General features: G+C 46.4%; 1 protein-coding gene and 1 long non-coding RNA gene across 2 annotated transcripts in view; one reads left to right on the top strand and one right to left on the bottom strand.

Moving 5' to 3' along the window:
• Positions 1-2,558, bottom strand: part of LOC125760397 (uncharacterized) — a 56,119-nt gene extending 53,561 nt beyond the window's left edge. Inside the window, exon 1 of the long non-coding RNA XR_007417974.1 lies at positions 2,471-2,558. This is a non-coding gene — a long non-coding RNA (uncharacterized LOC125760397). The remainder of the gene's footprint in view (positions 1-2,470) is intronic.
• LOC119375239 (zinc finger homeobox protein 4) overlaps positions 1-14,279 on the top strand; it is a 252,257-nt gene that overhangs the window by 53,201 nt on the left and 184,777 nt on the right. Inside the window, exon 2 of the mRNA XM_037645431.2 lies at positions 2,479-2,558. The gene's annotated coding sequence lies outside the window, so the exon portion shown is untranslated. The remainder of the gene's footprint in view (positions 1-2,478; positions 2,559-14,279) is intronic.

Here is a 14,279-nt window from a genome sequence, read left to right as displayed (position 1 = left end):
TGGCAGGAATTAGCCGTCCCTGTCTCGTAGTAAACACTGCGAAAGCTTTTCCGACCAAAGCGCCCCATAGTTTCTTGTTTTTTTTTTTTTTCTATCACATCCGGGCCGCTTTTTCCTTTTCCGTTGCACGCGGCGCACTTTCGTTCGAATTAAATGGAAGGAACCGTCGCGCCTTCGTGTCTGAAGGAACGATATTGGGCGAGTATCTGCGATGAAATGACTTAGCCGTCTTATTTCGCCGCCGTAATTACGCACTCGCTCGCCCTTTGCTTTCCTGTCGATGCCCGACTGCGCTTGTTTTTCTCGACTATTCCCTCTTTTCCCGGGAGTACAATTTAAATGAACAGGGAACGTGCCAGACGTCCCTTTAATTAAAAGGGCCAGGAAGGACAGTTTTTTTTTTTCTTTTTGTTTGCATTCTCCGTTGGGCATTGTCGATGCAGTGGGCAGATTTTCCTGACGTCCGCGCCGCACGGGAGTTGTTGACTGTGGACCGCTCGCTTTTGCACCTTATGTGTTTTGATCATTCTTGTTCGACAGAGTCAAGATTAAGCTCCGAACCGTGCTCTCCCCCGGCGAAAACCCCGACCTTGTCTACTTTGCATTCGTTATCCTGAAAGGACACGTGAACGGGAGCCCACGCAGCCGCACATGCACAGGAGCGAGCGAATGTTTTCACGTTGATATAAAAGGGAAATGTAGTCGGGTATAAGCCGGCCAACCTGCTAGCAGTCTCGAAAGAAAGTTGCAACAAAGATGTGCCTTTAGTTGGCAAAGACGGGGTTAGTGTCGTTCAAATTGTTTTCACTCGCATGCTAACTGAGGTCGGCGATAAGGCACCAAGATAAAAAAGAAGCATTCTCTCGCAAGAAACTTGCAGATGACTTAATAAGGCAACGAAAGAACATGGAAATCTTGAACCTGCCGAGTCAAGTAGGCTGAAATATAAATGTTGATCGAGAAATGAGAGTGCGGCAAGTTGGATAGGTTGGTAAAGAGGCATAGCTTCGAATGGGTAGCGCGTAATGCAAAAGACAGAGACGTAGACAGCACAAGCGCTTGTGCTGCCTACGTATCTGTTGCATCCTTGTCTTATGCGCTACCCATTCGATGTGATAAGTATCATTCGACATTACAGCGTTAAAAATGTGAGAACGCAGTAAAAATCAGTCAAGGAAGACGTTTGGAAGACGTCATGCCATTAATAGGCAATGTCTAAGTAAGTCGATAATGGAATGAAGAAAAGGGAAGAATTGTGTGCTCGTATTAAAAACTGTCACATATTCTCTATTGGGTCAAGTTGCGTTGAAGGAACGCAACACTTCTGTGTAACTTTGAACAAAATAGAAGGGCTTGGCAACATGCGCATGGAAAGCAAATAAGGAAGGGATGCGACAACATTCGTTCTGATAAAAGATGGCGAGGATACTATGCTTGAAAAGCTTGCGACCCTTTTGACACGATGACTTATTACTTCAGATATAGCAGCAGAGACGTTGAACAAAGCCAGGGCAGTATCAATCCACATGGAAGGAAACGTCAAGGAATTCAAATGTAGGCTCCTACTTGCATTGAATTCGGCGTTGCACGTGATGTTCACTACATTCATTAAGGTGCATTTGTGCATAATTAGCGCAAGTTGTTGGTTTCAATCGGCCCGGAGAGCAGGCTGGTTTCAAGAGCAATATTCAACAATGGTGTACATCCCTGTCATCAACCATGTAATGGGAAATTGCGGCATAAATTATAATTAACGCGTCTCTATGTGGAACGTTATGCTTTCTTTCGTGAAAGCACACGAAAGAAAACATAAAAGTGGCCGGTACATTATAGTCCTTTTAAGGATTGCCAATATTTTTCACATTAATACGTCCACAAACATAAGCGTAATAATCGCTCGGAAATTGATACATTTTTTACCTGTCTATTGTTTTCTTCGTTTCCTGTCGGTCTAAATGGGGCTAAAAAAAAAAACAGAAAAGAAGTGCTTAATTAAGGATTTCAGCATTGCAGCATCTGGCTGTACTTAAGCTTAAACGCTGTGTTGCATTTTCGGCTCTGCTATTAGATTCGCAAAAAAACTACATTGCCGTCCTCGTTTTTTTTAAAGAATTAATTCGCAATGTAATGTGCGGTTCGTTTTCTTTTTTGGACAAAAGAGCCTGAAACCACATGACGCTTACACTTCCACATACGGTTGTATATTCGAGATCAACAAAAAGTGTTGATTACTTGCATAATAGAAAAAAAGACTATTAAATTGGTGTGGCGAAGGTGGTCAACAGGACACTACGATAGAGAGAGAGAGAGAGAGAGAGAGAGAGAGAGAGAGAGAGAGAGAGTGTGTGTGTGTGTGTGTGTGTGTGTGTGTGTGAGAGAGAGAGAGAGAGAGAGAGAGAGAACTTTGACGTTGCAGAATTTGTTCGGGTGAAATGTGTATCCCTAAATTTTTGTTGTTGTTTTTTTTTACTGGTGCAGCCCTTTACAAGGCTACGGCGTCGGATCGATCCAGATGTCTCCGACCTCGTGACATCAAGTACTTCTTCGGTGCCTAAATGGTGAGTGGTCCCTCCATCCACGACTACAGCGCACCTTCTTTACCTGATCGGTGCTCCAGTGCATGGACGGGGCGGCCACGAATCAGGATTAGATACTTCCTTCAGTTTATATATTTCCATGAACGTTGGTCTTTACAAGTCCTTATTTCTTCCTTCGTCCTTGCGTATGTTTCATTATTATTATTATTATTATTATTATTATTATTATTATTATTATTATTATTATTATTATTATTATTATTATTATTATTATTATTATTATTTTCGTGCTGATTCGCATTATCCATGAAACCTTCCAGTTTTCAGTGAAACTAAGTTTATCTGAAAGCTGGAATGTTTGTTGGGGTGCTGTATTTTATTTATTTTTTTCAGCCTCTGTCTTTGTTTCACCTCTACCGCGATCTTGTACGGTCTGAGTGAATCCTTTTGTTTTGCTCCAACTCTGAAATTGCGTTTTATCTCACCGGCTTACCTATAATCAGTGCAACGCTGCCTTGTGCTCTCGGCAGCTCTGGCAACACTTCGTTTCCAGAAAAGAGAGGCTAAGACTATGACGAGTATATGACGAGTATGGAATGAAGAGAATATGACGAGTATGCAAAGAAAGCTAGGAGGCTATCTATGCGGTGTCTGTATACGACAAGCAGGGAGGACAATAGGGTAAAGAAGGGAAAAGCAATGCGCCGCAGGCTTCGGAAGTACTCGGGTGCTGAACGGGCAGAGAAGGGTTAAGGGTTGTTTGCCCCTTACTGCATTGTCCGGTCAGACCAGAGTCGGGCTAGAAACAAAAGGGAGGAGGGAGAGGGAGAAGGGGGTAAATCTTATTTCTGACTGCCTCTCTGACTGTTGAGCTTGGAAATGTACACGCTGGAATACACTAAGCGGAGGGAAAGCATGAATCAATCCGTTGTGCGGCTGTTGGGAGTTGTATTTGGGCCGTAAGAAGAGTATGTAGAGCATAGCAAAAACTTGAAGTACTGAGGAATCTGAACGGAAGTGTTTGTTAAATTTGGCGGTGGTACGAACAACTTTCGAAATAAAGCTCAGAATGCAAGGAAAGTTACGTGGTTGCCTGCATACCGAAAAAAAATATCTGAGCACGTATATTTCACCCGTGCCTCCTTTGCTTCTCCTGCAAAAAACTTTAGATTTGCTACTTGTTGATTTGATGAGAGCTTTTGTGCAGGCTAGCAGTATGATCTGCCGCTCTGCGTAGTGACACCATGAAAGAAAGTGAATAATGTGAAGGGAATCATACACGAGCCCATTTGTTTCTTTTTCATGGTGCATTTCTGTGATGTTAAATGAGAGCAGATTTTCAGTCTCTCCGGCTTCCGAAAGTTGTCAAACAACCTGGTTTTTACTCTTCCAGAATCATTATTTCTTTCAAAGACGTTCTAGCTTTTGTTTGTTGTATCGTTTGTTACATAAAGCATACGGTGCCGCAGCCTTGCGAGAGTATTGCCAGCATTCTCACCCCTTTAAATCCTTAATGCAGCACAGGGATGCTTGCCCTTGCTGTTTCCGAACCATGACGGCACATCACATTTATAAAGTTTTCACTGCTCTTACCAGAACGAACGCCTTCGATTCGTTCACTGGTTGATGTAAACAATTTCACGCGATGAGAACCTGACCTAGCGGCCATATACGAAACCTAACATTACTTATATGTTGCAACAACGTATAGAACGTTTTTTCAAGGTAACGTCGATCGGTGCGTCTTTTTAACATCTGGGGGCGCTTACGGTGGGACCATGGCTGGAATGCGTGACGACTAGCTGCCTCGTTTAGTCAAAACACGGAGAACATAATTTAGCGAATATTGCAGAGCTGGTATCACCCGACAATAAAGAGCCGTTTCTTCGCCACGCTAAATCTACGTCGCAAGCACATTCGTGTCCTTGCCCTTAAATGGTCTCATGGCACGGTGCCGACTTGCCTTGACTCCTGTCTCCATAAATTCCTCATATTCACGCTCCGTGGCTCGAATATCGCTGAAAAAAATTTCCTTTTGTGTCCATGGCCGTGGTCGAACGCCCACAATCATATTCTGCGGCGCAATATATTTTCCTTCCGTACTTTCACCGTCAGCGGAGTATTACTCATCAAATAAGCATTCAAAGCGTGACAGTATTTTCTTCACTGCACACCAGGCAAAATTACATCCAAGGTTTGGAGGGAATGTTGTTGTTCTGTCTAAATTTAGCCGGCGGCAAAAGGAAGGAAGCCTTACTCGTGATCTATCGCATGTTTCCAAACAGCATGCACCAGTCATTCAAGTATCCGCAATGAATGTGTACGAGCCCGAGACCATTTCGGGAACAAGGCAGGATAGGCGCAGTTCAGTATGGTTCAAAGGGACGACGACTGCTCGTCTGGGTGCCCTGCAGAGGCGAGGCAGCGAGACATTCGCAGCAATCGCTGATAGCTCGCGCCGGGGGCCCCAATGGAGGCGATCAGAAGCCCTCCACGGAGCGTCTATGCAGTTACGCCAAGCAGGAAACGACATCCTCGCGACGGTCTCGTGCAAGTCTGGCAGGCGCGCAAGCGCAGGTCGGCCGATGAAGTATGGCCGCGCGGAATGAAGGCGCAGAAGTCGGCGCGATATCTCGGGCTCCGCAAACAAGAGAAGCGAAAAGGCGCGCGGACAAATGGTCGACGAGAGAGCGAGCCGCCGAGACGGCGTTGGAACAACAGCCTTGGCGAGACGATGGAGCAAGAAAAAGGAATAAATAAAGCAGGAATGATGCGGGAATTAATAATAATGGCGGAGAAGACTCCAATCATAAGCGCACGGGGCTCCCCTTCTCAGCCAAAATGCGCCTGCCAGTGCAAACGATTGGCTCGCTCGCTGCCGCGCCATTAAGGACATTAGCCCTTCTTGTGTGCTTGGTTCCGTCTGTTTGTGCGTCTCCCCGATGTCTGTGCGCGAGCAAGCGTGCGCGCGCTGCTTCTGTGCGGCGCGAGACGGCGCCCGGGCGCAGCCTCATGTGGTTTGCCATTAGTCCAATAATCACCCGTCCATTCCTCTTTCTTTCCTTTGCCGCTGCAGTTTTCAATTCCACCGCGCCATTAACTCCCTTTTCTTGTGAAGACGACCAGCGTGTGCACTGATCCGCCGCGTGGCAGACCTCTTCGCCGGCGCTAAGGCTTACTGGCTTCGTTTCTTTTAAGAACAACCCCGCGCCGGTAAAATCGCGAGGCAATCGGGGTATCACTGCAGCAGTCCCCTCTGCGCTCCCATCTATACCACTTCTTCGGTGGGCTCCGTCAAGAAGATGGCACCCTTTCATGGTCCAGCAGAACCTGCACTTCGTGCCGATCGAGTCGGGCTGAGATGTGCTATATGTACTATACATGCGATTAACAAAGTATAGTATGACGTCGTTTTCCCTTAGATTTTCTTTCTTTTTAAGTAATATCGATAATGATCTATGCGCGCGCACACGCGCGTTACATATCTCAAAAAATAAGAAACGAATGAAAACTGTTACGACTCTTGCGACAAAAGCTCCAAAAAGTGGCCGCCGTGTGGTTCTACATTAATTTTTCGGGGACAGCAGATAAAAGCACGAAAAATACTTTTCTTTGTCCATTCATACGTCGCGCCGTCATCTTCGAGCCGTTTTTGTCATACCGCCTCATCATCCTGAGTTTCACCTTCACACAGCCTAATTATAACATGACAGGACGACATAAAAAAAAAAAAAGGAGCAAGAATAAACGTCCTTCTTTAGCTATCACACGGTGAACCTAACTTATAAGCCGCGTGCTTAAATGTTATACCTTTCAAACTTAGGGAAACATAAGTTCGTCATTTGGATTCGATGACCCATGCATAGAAGATGCGGGCAGACAGAAATACGGTATGGAATACGAAGTGCGTGGCATGGCTGCTTGACTTTTTTCTACATGCGTCTAAATTGCGGTAATTCTGTTTTGGTCGCAGTGACTGTACTACAACTCCCATTTCCAGGCAACCTGTTTGAGATCCCGCCAACATCAGTGCACCTTTTCATAGATCCTGCGAGTCGTTAACTTTTCTACGCTTGTTGTACATTACATTTATGAACTATGTGTATATCTTAAGGTGGCAGGTAACGTAAAACTCGAAACAAGTCTTTGATTAACCTGGTTTTGACAAACTGTTATATAAAATCTGTCGATAAGCAACAAAAAAAATTCTCTACGAAGAGCTCCAGTCGCTCTTGTAGTTAGCCGCCATGATAGCTAGCGTCCGAGAAGCGTTGCTGGTGACGTCGAGGGCGCGCTTTCGATCTTGAGCCTGGCGGCCGCGTTTCCACGGGGGTTAAATGCCCAAAGCGTTCATGTACTTAACTTTACAGCCACATTAAGGAACCTCGGGTGGTGAAATTTTAATCAGGAGTCCCCAACTACGGCGTGCTTAGTTATCTGTTCCTGGTTTGGCATGTGAAACTCTTGAATATGTTCAATTTTTTTTTGTTCAGAATATTGCATTTTATATAAAGAAAACCGAAAAGCAGGAGGCAGGGAGGTTAACCACCTCATAAGCGTCTGGCTTTGTAGTTTGTAAACTGAACAAAGCCCGGCGGAGCTCACCTATGTGTCACCTGATCAAACAGAAAACAAGTCTGAACATCGCAACATTCCATCAGTATTGATGCATGGGAAAATGATATTGAATTTTATTAATTTTCACTACTACGGTGTATATGTGGCTTCACAGATACGCCGCGGTACATTCCGGAGAAATGTGTATGTTCTGTTGTTAATACTCTTCTACGTTGAAGTGCGTGTCGCTTGACGACGAATTCTTCATCCATTTTGAACATCTTGAATAGCCAAGGACAATTATACATTCGTGGAAGGCTCCAGAGAAGCAGTAATGTTCGTTTTGAATGGCTTTAAAATCTATTTTCCTGTTCCTTGAAGACCTTAGCTTAATCGAGAAGCACTAACCTGTCTGTATCGCAACCGCCACGTTAAATCATCGGTAAAACAACGTTCAGAAACCATCGAAGATTATTGCAGATGCGTGCAATTAGCCATACGCTTGAAGAAAGCTATTCGCCATATTATATGAACAGAGAGGGTAATTAGGTGAAGTTTGTCGTTTCATTGTGCAATTTTGTAGAAAACAGTGCCGCTAATCCGCACATCTGTGCCAGTAGTGCATGCAGGCAGCTTGCGCGCCTCAAACACTAGGAACGGTTCGCGTTCGGCGACGAACGGGCCCTGAAATATGAGTCAGCTTGTGCAGCTACCGAGTAAACAGATATGTGATACTGTCTTCAGGATTGGCTTACTGTGCTGTGACACCGGCTACAGCATCGACGCACTGACCGCAGTGCACTGATCACCAGGAACATGTGGTGCAGTTAAGATTGAGATATTTGCCGTGGACGTACGCCGTTTAGTTAACGCGGCTCCCGTGTATACGCGGTTTTTACCGCCACAGGCCAGTGGACGATAGCGCCATCTGGTGATGTTGAAAGAAACAGAGTGTCTGCGGACGACGGTGTTCGTCCAATCAGAAGCGGCGAAGACTGCTCGATAGTAGACGAAAACTTGGTTTGAGAGCCTAATGATGCTATTCGAAGTAATACTACGATCATATCTATCATTGATTTTTTTCCCTTTCTCGCCCTCCGGTCCTTAGGTACTCTGCCCCAAGTTCTTGTCTAGAAAAGCGTGTCGGTGCGCAGAATTATCTGTATTTATATAAAAAGGTCACACACTTTTGCTAGCAAAAGATTGTTTGATAGTAATTACGCCGGTCCAAAATATTACGAACACTCAAGCCAGGTGCGCAAGACACATGACTAAGCGCACCTCAAGAATTGTCGTACAAGTTTCTGAGAAAGAAAATACAAATTGTGTGCAAACACTGTATGGACAGACAACACTTATTCCGTTTATGTCTGGGCAGAAAAGAGGGGCACCTACATTCACACAGAAATTACGCATATGTTGCTTTAACGTGGAAACTGACTTCATTGGTCACATTCTCGGTGATGCCTGTGAGCTGGTTTATTTAAGCTTTCAGGCCGTCAAGCCGACTTGCTGCGTGAATCACCCGCTGCGATCGCAAAAGACTGAGTGGTGTTGATGACATTAACTGTTCTTTAATTAGAAGCTATGCTACAGCACTCCTTCACCTCCACAAAAGTGACAGTTACCGTCAATCCTATGAATTTTCTAATACGTTAAAAAAATAATAACACGCTTAGAAAGAAGTTTATCCACAGACTGTGCAGTCAGTGTACAGTTGAAGTATATAGCCCTAATAGGTTGGCTGTTAAATTTGTCATCCTGATTGCACATAAGTACATCAAGTCTTCATTAAAGCCTTCCCGTCTGCTTTAATTGCCACAAAGAACCCCAAGCATTTGTTTTGAAACTTGCTACGTGCGATTTCTTTTAGGAATAGTGGTAAAGTAACGTCGGTACTTCTTATCCTAACAACACTAATTGACCCTTGTAGCACCACCTGAAAATCCGCCTGATAATAGGCACCGCTGGGTCTATAAGGGAGAGAATTAAAGGGCAGGAGAAATGAATGATGCAGATTTTATCAGCGCCAGTATTCACGAAAATGTATCCACATAACAGTAGATGTCATCAATATTATTGTTTGGCATATTGCTACCGAAGGCGGCCGGTCAGGGGTCAATAGCTTTTACGTGCGAAAATCTTTGTGAGCTCAGCTCCGGAAAGTTTGCTAACCGTCAAAGTGAACACAGCAGCTATAATACGCTTACACCTCCTGCTCTAGTGAAAACTTATCGTCGTTTGTGGCGCCCTTTAGTATACTTCAGGTAACAGTCCCGCTAAACACCACATGTCATCGCCAAGGTGAACACAGAGACATAAAAGGCAGGAGGCTTTCAAGTGTTGCATGAGCAGTTGCGATGATGGTTCCTGCCAGTTTCTGATGACTTTATGCGAGCCATTATCTGCTATAATGAAAATCTATGCAGCCTGTTTGAGCACGACAAACCCCCCTAAGGCTGGACGCATATTGTCGCAGAAAGCAGCCCCGATTCATTTTTCGTTCCGCAGGTGGCAAACGGACCACTTGCTCTTCGCGTGCACTCGTCTCAAGCGCAGCCAGTGTCCAGCTCCTGTCGCGCAAAACAACACATCCGCGCTGGTCGGAAAATAACGCCGCTACAAAAACAAAGAACAAGGCCGAAAATAGCGCCATCAACAAAGCGTATCAACGGCTGCGCTGGGCGAGATTGATGCCCCACATGTGTTTTTCGAGAGAATGGCCGGCGTACCGCGCGGCGCACGCCTGCAGAGATCGGAGAGGTAAATGATCTCCACGGCTGAAACAAGGCGTGCACGGGCTGGGCTGCCTGCAAGCGACGCTCTCGGAGTCGCTGCATGTGGGTACAACTGGAACAGCCCTAGGAACGGCAACAGCGGCAGTACTAGAGCGGAATTGCGCGCGCCACGTGCAGAGACGCGCAAACTGCGGCTGCGCTCGCTGCTAGGTCTGTAGAAATAGGGCGTATTTCTCTCTGTGGTGTTACGAAGACTATTCTCTGTAAAGCACCAGACTAGTTTTTGGATAGTGAGTAGCAAATTTGTTCATTAGGGATTGATTGATTGATTGATTGATTGATTGATTGATTGATTGATTGATTGATTGATTGATTGATTTTTTGCACATCCTGAGGCATCAGAAAGCTGTGCGAGGCGACATATTGAAGGGCTTCGGATTAATTAACTTAGGCACCTTGGTTTCCTCAACGTGCCATGATATAAGAGCGTCTTTTCGTTCTTATCCCTGTTCGAAGCCGTAGTCGGGAATCAAATTCACTACGCTATGCTCAGCAGTCATGGGCGTCCGGAGGGGGGTGCAAGGGGGGGGGGTGCCCCTCCTTGGAATTTTGGATAATAATTTTCTATGCAGTAGCAGTAAGCTACACAGCTTGATTAGCACACTCCAGTCCCGCATATCGGCGTGAAACAACATTCAGGATTACCAGCCAACTTTGCACGTTACATACTGCTATGGACTAATCTTGCCGGTCATGTCACGGCAATGAAACAAAAGCTACCTATGCTGTATACCCCCTCCCCCTCCCCCACCCACTGCTGATGCACCCCCCTGGAAAAAGTTCTGCGGACGCCCTTGTCAGCAGTACAACGTCATCGTCTCGGAGTAACCTCGGTGGATAGTTCATTAGTTTAAACAATTATCAGGTTTTGAACGAACGCGAAGCATTGTAACTTATATCAAAGTCTAGGGTTGCACTGAAGGCATCTCATAAAGCTGACGTGATGAGAAGCGTGCCAGTGGCGTGCAGGTACGCCAGGGTGCGACGAATACATGACACCGAAGAAAGCTGCACACATCTGCTCAGCAGGAACGCTCATGTGCCTCAGCAGTCAACGCTGCAGTGTCTAGTCGTAACAGTGCTTCCGCTTTGCTTCGTTGCTTCGAAGCGTTTCGGCAGGGAGGCATTCTATTCCTTCAGTAATTGGCCGCGGACGCGTTTTAGGGTGCAGCCTATTCATGAGTAGCGTCGTCCCTCTTTGTCCAATGTCGTAACTGAGCGAACGGGCACATCGAAACTTCTCCTGGCTCGCGACGCTCTTCCTTTAATAATAATAATATCTGGGGTTTAACGACCCAAAACCACGATATGATTATGAGCGCCGTAGTGGAGGGCTCCGGAAATTTCGACCACCTGGGGTTCTTCAACGTGCACCTAAATCCAAGTACACGGGTCTCAAGCATTTTCGCCTCCATCCAAAATGCAGCCGCCGCGACCGGGATTAAAATAAATAAATAAAAGAAGTGAAAACAAACAGAAAATGTTAAAAAAATAAAAATAAGAAATCAAAAAATAAAAATAAAAAGTTATCTGCTACTGCACTTCGCGCCACCGGAGCAGATAATAAAGAGACACTAGTGAAAGCAAAAATAAATAATAGCATAAATCTATGAGCATTAAAAGATCGAAAATTAAAAATAAATATTAGTTTGTAACTGTTGGTACATATATGGCTCTCTCAAATTATTTGCTTCACTACATCGCGTAATGAAAACACGCGCTGGAGGCGAAAATGTTTGAGGCCCGTGTACTTAGGTTTAGGTGCACGTTAAAGAACCCCAGGTGGTCGAAATTTCCGGAGCCCTCCACTGCGGCGTCTCTCATAATCGTATCGTGGTTTTGGGACGTTAAACCCCAGATATTATTATTATTATTGAAAACACGCGTATAGAGCGGCGCTCACATTTCGCATTGGGGAGCATGCATGGTAATTGTCGGTAATTTTCTTTTTTATGAAAGGACAGCACAACAATGCCGACGCCAACGGAGACGGCGCTGATGAGCTTGGAGTGCACGTGTAACGGGGCAATGAGAATCCGGCTACGGGTAGATAGTGACATGCCTTTCAGACTTTCAGTTGAATTCTGTTGGATGCGTACTACCAGCAACGAATTGCGGGAAACAAATAGGAAAAAAAAATATCGGTTGAGATGGCCAAATTCCAAGACATGTCATCAGGAATTACTATAATAGTGTGTGTGGGGGGGGAGGGGGAGTAAGGAAGTGGGGAGAGGTGTGGGGGAGGGGTATGAGTGGGGTGAATGGATGGATGATTTCTTTCGCTTTTTTTTTTTTTAAGAGAGAGTAGGCAGCCGTTGTCCCGCCGGCAGTGCCCAGTCTCCCCATTCCCTATTCCCCTCTGTGTCCTTTGTATACCTGTGCTTGTATATCAAATAATAACGAGAACTACAAAGCGCGTGTGGAAAAGTGTGGTCAGATTTACAAAGCTTTATTCGCCAGGTTGACTCATTATTGGTGCTGCCTTTGCTCAATTTTCGTTGACTATCATGACTGACTGCCACTCTTGCGCCAGCGAATTCAAAACGACACTTTGGATATCAGAAGCTATTTAAACCTTGGAGCTAATGCGCCAAGCTTCTCACTCGCATTTTCGTCTGCCGCGTTCGCTAGCGATACAACAAGCATCGGGATTAGCTGGAGTTCTTTCCCATACAAAGAAATCCAGCGTGAGAATTATTCTTTAACATTGACCCTCGCCCACTGCATGTGTGCCCCAGCGAACTGGCACTTGAAGGCAAAATACGTGGGCTATAGTAACGTTCTGTTAAACCCTGTATAAGTTGCGCCACTGACAAGACTTGCATTCTAATATCCGTACGTACGCGTCGAGTTCTTGGGCAGATATATGCACCGATGCGACGACAGTTTGCTCGAGTGTCCGGAGTGCACACCTGTACTTCGCCTTGCAGAAGCTTTTTCCCGGTTAATTAGACCGAACCTGTAGTTCGACCGTTGAACGCCCAGGCTCAGCAATAGAGCGAGGCGAAAGCGCTCGCGTCTGCTGCCCAAACCATATATACGCTCTGTACTTAGGGCGCATGGCGGCCTCCGTCTTGTGCGCGGACTGTGTATGTAGTAAGACTTAGCTCGGTGCCCACCCCGGCTCTCACGAAGCCCCGCTTCTTCACACAACAGCGCATGGTAGACGTTGCCCAGGCGCCGAGGGGAGGCGAAAGAAGCGCGCCCGGGAGCCGAACGCGTGCGCGTCGCGATCACTTTCTGCGCGCGCGTTTAGCTTCGGCCTGCTTCCGCTCATTTTCTTTGTGACCTCAAACCTGCGAACCGGACGTGGCGAGAAGCCGCATAGGCAGTGTGCATCCCCCGTTATGGAGCACCTAACGGAAACCGGCGTCTTATCAGCCGTATATTTCACACGTGGCCCTGGCGATTTCGCATTCTGCGTCGTCCTCACCTTCCTCTCCGCCGCCCTCGCGCTGTCATCCGCCGCGGCCGGCGCGCGCTTCCCGCGGAGCCCGAAACGGGGCACGACGCCTCCGCGCTGGCCGGAGACAGGCATTGCCGCGCATCCCAAAAAGGGCGCATAAATAGTGAGCGTCGGACGCAAAAACAAGCGTATATCGCGCGATCTGCGAGATAATGCGGCCCGAAAAACAGGACTTGAACGGCGAGAGAAAAGGACGCGCCCCTCCTCTAGCGCGCGCACACTTATCAGCGTCGACTGACAGCGCGGTTACGTGAGGTCCGCGGGGAATGGCGGCTAATGGCTCAGGTGTGCCGTTGCGTCTCGCTACAGCAGCGACGCCGTCATTGCTGTCATCGCCATCGCGAGATGAGCCTGGCGGGAATGCCGCCGCGAGCCCTCGTTGCCTAGCAGCGATGCAGGACAGTACCGTCCACGCTACAACCACGCGAAACGGGGATACAGTGTTCTTAATGAGCTTCGGCGAAAAAGTGTTTTCCATAAGGGGGACTGCGATGGTGTGACCATGATCGTGCACAACCCAGTGATTTCATTAGCTTAGACTAGAGAACCAAACTGTGTTGAACTGAGACCAAACATGCCTTTAAAAGCAGATAACCTGTGATCGCGGTGACATTTTTTTTCCCCTTTTACGTCTATCAATTGCCTTCAATCCAAGATAAGTCGCTCTTTAGATATCCTTTGAAAATACGTAGAAGGAAGGCTATAATAACTTGAAGAGGCAACTTGGTAGAAATTTCTATATATCTTCACTAATCGTATTTAAGTCTTAGCATCGCGTTTTCATCGTAGAAAAACACTCTGTTGAGCTACGTCTAACAATAAGGCAGCGCAATTAGTTTACTCAGCCTCACAGTCTCCATAGGCAGGCCATAAGTTTGCGAAAGAAAGTAAAGCTGTGGTGAGGAGCAGCCAATTTGCGCA

Source organism: Rhipicephalus sanguineus, chromosome 1 (assembly GCF_013339695.2).
Source record: "Rhipicephalus sanguineus isolate Rsan-2018 chromosome 1, BIME_Rsan_1.4, whole genome shotgun sequence".
NCBI lineage: Eukaryota > Metazoa > Arthropoda > Arachnida > Ixodida > Ixodidae > Rhipicephalus > Rhipicephalus sanguineus.
Note: the sequence above shows the minus strand (reverse complement) of the source record. Positions and strands in the feature narration are given on the sequence as shown.